This window comes from Neophocaena asiaeorientalis, unplaced genomic scaffold (assembly GCF_003031525.2).
Source record: "Neophocaena asiaeorientalis asiaeorientalis breed wild unplaced genomic scaffold, Neophocaena_asiaeorientalis_V1.1 scaffold7, whole genome shotgun sequence".
Lineage (NCBI taxonomy): Eukaryota > Metazoa > Chordata > Mammalia > Artiodactyla > Phocoenidae > Neophocaena > Neophocaena asiaeorientalis.
Genome location: NW_020185337.1, coordinates 18,644,369 through 18,650,368, shown reverse-complemented (window position 1 = coordinate 18,650,368; position 6,000 = coordinate 18,644,369). Strand labels below are relative to the sequence as shown.

At 36.8% G+C, this 6,000-nt stretch overlaps 1 protein-coding gene across 2 annotated transcripts in view; it reads left to right on the top strand.

Moving 5' to 3' along the window:
* Positions 1-433: 433 nt before the first annotated feature.
* The window catches only part of MMRN1 (multimerin 1), a 66,151-nt gene continuing 60,584 nt past the window's right edge, over positions 434-6,000 (top strand). Inside the window, exons 1-2 of one of the 2 annotated variants that reach the window (XM_024736158.1) lie at positions 434-593; positions 774-1,492. The gene's annotated coding sequence lies outside the window, so the exon portion shown is untranslated. The remainder of the gene's footprint in view (positions 594-773; positions 1,493-6,000) is intronic. The other variant, XM_024736159.1, reaches the window with a different exon arrangement.

Below are 6,000 nucleotides of genomic sequence, written 5' to 3'. Positions count from 1 at the left end.
CTAGCATGGAGGTTGAGTCACACCAATTTGTAGTGAGCTCGGTTTAATCTAAACCAAGTTGTTGCATCTTTTATTAGTTTTAACTCACGATAGTTTTTAAATACTTTGAGGGTGTGATCAGTATTTTCCTTTCAACTAAGCTTAAGATCTGAGCAGAAACAAAGCTCCAGAGAGTTCTTTATTCTTTGCAATACAGAAAAAAGCTCTCTGAACTTTGTGTGTTATAAGACCTAAAATTAAGGTTTACTATCATATGCTGCTTTGACATGTGAAACCCCGAGGGCTTCATATGGCCTAACCACAAGTTCCCTTCCCCACTCTGCTCCAGCGGATAAGGTCCCCTGGCCAAATAGTTCTTATCACGGGGACCAGACACAGTTCCTGCTTGTCCCTGAGTAGTGGATTTCAGTTCTCTGCCAGCCTGTAGAATTACTCAAACAAGCCAATTGCATCCGCCAGTGAGAGCCGGGAGGGCAACCTATACTCTTAATATTACACAGCCTGCCTCTCACAGCTCCTGGCTGTTTGCTCTGTTCTCAAGTGCAACCCCTGTGTCGCTCTGCATGGTGTGTGGTGTCTTCCTTACCAGCTCTGTGAGTATATATTCATCCAGTATCGGGTGCCATGTGTTCAGCCACCCCCATAACCTTAGGGTGGGAATTCCTTCCTCACCAGTGAAGAGGAGATGATTAAAACACTGTGGGAGATCTCCTACTTTACAGTAAAAAAAAATATATTTTTTTCATCTCTGATGAGTTATCTTTCTTCCCCAGAACCACCCCTGGATTTCTACACTATGGAAGATATTTCTCCGACTTTTTGCCTTATCACCTACCTTTGGGGGACCATCGAAGTGTGCTCAGTGAAGACCTGGCATGCCTCAAAGTTATTTTTTTTCTATTCTCTTGCCCTTTACCCAGCCTACGGAGGGTTATGGCAGTGACTTAGTGGAGACTAAGTTCTCCTCTGTTAGCCTTCTCTTGTCACTACCCCAGGGAAGGGATGGGGGCTGAGGCTGCTTGTACAAACCTTGTGAGTGTGGAAGCCTAAGCTCTCCATTCAGCCTCTGCAGGCAGGGACGGGGCAGCACCACAGTTCTTTCTGTGGTATTTTGTGCTAGTAGAGCAGTTACTGTCTAATAAGATTTCTGTCTTTCTAGGTTGACCGCTTTCTGGTCCTTTGGCTTTTCTTGGGTTTTTTATTGTTCATGCCATTGGTGTTTCTAGTTTGCCAAATTCTCCAGTACTCAGTCTGGGAGGTGTGAGGCAAAAAGAAAATCCAGAGAACCCAATGCTGTGTTGTTCCTTGGGTCTCCTAGCCAATCTGCCTTCTTTTCTTCACCTCAGAGTCTTATGTTTGTTTTACATATAGTGTCCAGGAGTTTTAGATGTACTTAGCAGGAGGAATAGGGAAAAGTATGTCTATTCCATAGGTCCAGAAGCAGACGTCACTAATGATAATCACTCAACGACCAGACATAACTTTCATGAAGGTAAAGAAAATGTTATTTCTAAAATGTGCAAAAGAAATTAGGCTTAAAGACTTTTTAAATTAACTTTTTCAAGTGTATTGCTCTACTTAAACTGGAAATATAAAATAAGCAACAGTATAGTTTTACATCCTACCAATATAAACATTTGCTTATGAAGGATATTTGGTCATCTTTTATCAATTTGTTCTTAATGTTCCTAATTATAGCATTAAAAATTTTATGTCAGTACAAAATATGTTGTGTTTTTTCCTGACAAACTAGTACATTTCTCTCATTTAATATTAAGAATTATATGACTCATTATACTTCTGTATTCCCTTTTCTACCAGCCTACTTAGACCTAAATTTTACTCTTAATTTCAGTTTGTTGCACACCTGAGATTTTTCTGGCGTAACTACTTTGTTATTATCCTTTCTTATACAGCTCTTAGACTTTGCTCTATAGTCGTCATGTGTCTGCAATGGTTTCAAAATAAACTGTTTCAAATATACTTTGAAAACAGATGAGGTAGAAACAATGGGCCTTCTGAGTTTTACTTAGGAAGGACTTGCAAGAGGTAATCTGATTGAAAGGGTATTCTAGGAGACCTTTTGAAGCTGTGTTCATAAAGGGAGTACTTGTGTTTATTTACACTGCCTTTTTTTTTTTTCTTTTGTGTGGCTATGAGTTGGGGAAATGGATCCTCCTCTCTAACCCCTGACATGTGCTACTACAGATATATAGAAGTACATTCATAGTTTTATCCATTCATGTGTTTGATAAATATTTATTGAATGCCTACCAAACACTGTTCTAGATGACGGGGATGTAGCAGTCTTATACTGTCCTGGAGGTTCCAATCTAGCAAATGAAAGGAGCACATTATCTGTGCTGTCAAGGATAAGGCAATGTCATCACTTACAATACAGCACAGGAATTGAAAAACGCACCCAACCAAAAAGAATAAAAAGTAAAGATTAGACTAAAAGCAAACTTATAAACACAACACTTCCCCTCTGATTCCATAAATTTGAACAAATAGAAATCACAATGTTATTAGCATTATCTCACTATATGTTTTAGCTGTGAAATAAAAGCTAAATGTTGAGTTAAAAACAATAGAGAAAATGAATTTAAGATAATTTGAAAATTATTTTCTCTAGATTTTTGTAAACTTTAGATGTTTACTATTTCTTTGGGGGGCATATTTTCAGATGGTGGAAAGAACCAGAATTGGACATACATATCTATCGATTACCAGTGTGTTACCCTAGGAAGTTACTTAACTTCTTTAAGCCTGATTTTCCCTCAGTAAAATGAGAGTTGGATACTTACTTGGCATAATTAGGAGAATTAAATAATATGCCAAATTTAACTTATTTAGCACATTGCTTAGCTCATCAAAATCACATGTAAATCTGTTTCAGTCCTTCCCCCAGCCCTTTTACTGTATGGTTATAACGCCCTTGGGTCCATATATAAATGTAACATGTTTTTAATACTTTCAACCAACATAAAATCGAAAAAAGCTTAGAGCACTGTTTTCTGCAATTATCTTTTGACAGTGACAATTTATGGAGAAGGGGTGTAGTGAAATATTATTTTAAAAGTTTCATACTAATTTAAGAAAATAATAATTTCTCATGTAAGAAAGAAAGAAGCTGCTAAGAAGTCCTAATAATCTAGTGGAAGTTATTCCTTACTCCCAATATTTTACAAAGGATAATAACTCTTGCAGCCATAAAAATGGCTTTAAATAATACATGGCACCATCTACAAACCATGAAATCCTTAATCTAAGATTCTCTTTTAACTCATATTTATATTTTTGTTTCAACTTAATAACACTTTTGTTTTTTTCTTATGATTAGAAGACTAAAATAATAATGTATAATAAATTAAATAATAATACATTAGAGGGCTTCCCTGGTGGCACAGTGGTTAAGAATCCACCTGCCAATGCAGGGGACACAGGTTCGAGCCCTGCTCCGGGAAGATCCCACATGCCGTGGAGCAACTAAGCCCATGGGCCACAACTACTGAGCCTGCACTCTAGAGCCCATGAGCCACAACTACCAAGCCCGTACACCACAACTATTGAAGCCTGCGCACCTAGAGCCCGTGCTCTGCAACAAGAGGAGCCACTGCAATCAGAAGCCCGCACACCACAACGAAGAGTAGCCCCTGCTTACCACAACTAGAGAAAGCCCGTGCTCAGCAACAAAGACCCAAAGCAGCCAAAAATAAATAAATTTATTTTAAAAAATAATAATAATACATAAGAAAAAGAAAACTGAAATAAACCCATTATACCATCACCTAGAGAGAACCACTTTTGCAATACGTATTCAATCTTTTGTTTATGGTACAATGAAAAATGACATAAAAACCTCCTGACAGCACATAATATAGTGAGTTTCATAGTTTTTTTCTTATAAATTACTCAGTGGAAAAAAAAGGCAATAGGGTAAAACATCATTTAATATAAAAAGTTAGCAGGCACAGGGATGTAGCAGAATGATGGGGTCCAGGTATACAAAAATCTGATGATATAGTTTAATCCAAGGATAGTATTTAGAGTAGTTAGAAAAATGATTGAGTATTCTTTGGGCAATAATCCCAGGAATATTATTTTTTAACTGTTATTTGATAAGTATTAATGAGCCTCAGAAAGCAGTTTCTCTGACAGTTTCTGAAGTACAGACATAAATTACGTCTCCAGTTAAGGGATGATCCATACATCTAAAACCATCAGATGAGCTGGGGACTCTCTGGGGAGTTACAGCACAAGATGGCTTAGTGAATTGATAATGAGATACGGAACCTTTAGGCTTTTGATTGCAAGGTCACTTGTAGGCTAGGATAAGAGTAACCAAAATCATTATTGGTCAATACCTTACCGGAGGAGGAATGGATTGGTTAGCTCATTTCAGTTTTTATTACCATTTGAGAGCCATTTGTTATCACTTATAGATCCAATGAGTGACCCTTTACCACTCAAGTTCACTTGTCCTAAGCAGGATCAAGATGTTGTTTTTCAAATCATAGAAGCAAAAAAATCTACGTGTGTCATTATTCCGGTTGTTTCTTAAACTTTCAAGATGGTTTCTTCCTCGACTTTTACTAAATCTAGGAAAATGGATTTAAAATTGTACACTAAATAGAAATACTTTACTTGGATTTTTCTAACTGGTATTCTGCTCTAAGCCAAAGATAGTTGCTTGTGTCTCTTCCAGATTAAGACGCTGTAATGTCTTTTTCTTAGTGCTGAAAACCATGTTTGTGTGAAAATTATGCCGTTTCATCACTCTTTTTAGTTACTAACTCTGCCTGGATTGTCTGTGCTGGGCTTTTCTGCTCTTTTACTAATGCAAAGTTTGTGGGATTGTCCTGTGATATATCCGAGAAACAGATGTTTGTACTCCATGCCAAAGTCAACTGGGGTTGCTGCTGACTACTGTGTGTCATAGTTTAAATAACCTCATACTAGATACTCTCTAATATGTCGACAATATGCTTGTATAAGAGAATGGCAAAGAGTAAGGGGAGAAAGGAGTATTAACACCAAAAAGTTAGTAGTTCAGAGGAAAACTAGGTCTTGTTTCAAACCCCGGTGTCCTGTATCCAGGATTAGAGACAAGAGTATATATCTACAATAACATAGAACCAAATAGTCACAAGGTTTCCAATTTTCCAGTTCTGAAAGAAAACATTCCATGACTGAATATTTAACAAGAACCTAATGCCACACATAGAAGTTGACAGAAAGATTAATTACACAGAGATCTAGCCTTCAGATAATGTATATAGGCCACGAGCAAATTGAGAGCCAAGAATATTCTTGCTTTATAATCTCAGCACCTAAGCGAGTACCTTACTAAAGCTGACTGAGGGTTTGGGTAATTACCACATGAATGAAGGAAGGAAGGAAGGAATGTATATGGATGGATGAACTGTTCTAGCTTGTTATTTGTATGTCTGAAAAGTTTGCTATGGAATATTTTACAGATGAGAGAACTTAACGGAAGTCTGAGAATCAGACATTTGTTGGAGTAGTGAAATCATAAATCCCATGAAGCATCTCTACTGGGAAAACAACCACAGAAAAGTCTTTGATCGATTTAGTTCTCTCTTTTCTGCAGCTGTTATATTTTGCACTACAGAAGAAGTACAAAAACTGGTCCCAGTTTATTTTCATGTGACTCCACTTTTTCTTTCATCCCTTCCTTAGTGGTAAAATATTAATCACCCCCCAACCACTAGAAGATAAGGATTAGAAAATAGAGGAAGTAAATTTCTGATTATTCATTCCATTAATTGGTTCTAATAGAAATTTGGAGAGCATAATTTAAAGTGATTTTCTTATATACTCGCATAATTCAATAATTTATGCTTTTCTCTTTTATTATCATCATTGAGATTAACTTCAAATAATGCTACAGCTGAAGTGTATATATAAAAATAAGGATGTATATATATATTTCACAATTCAGCCTGTGATGTGTGAAAGAGCAGAGACATTGCAGAT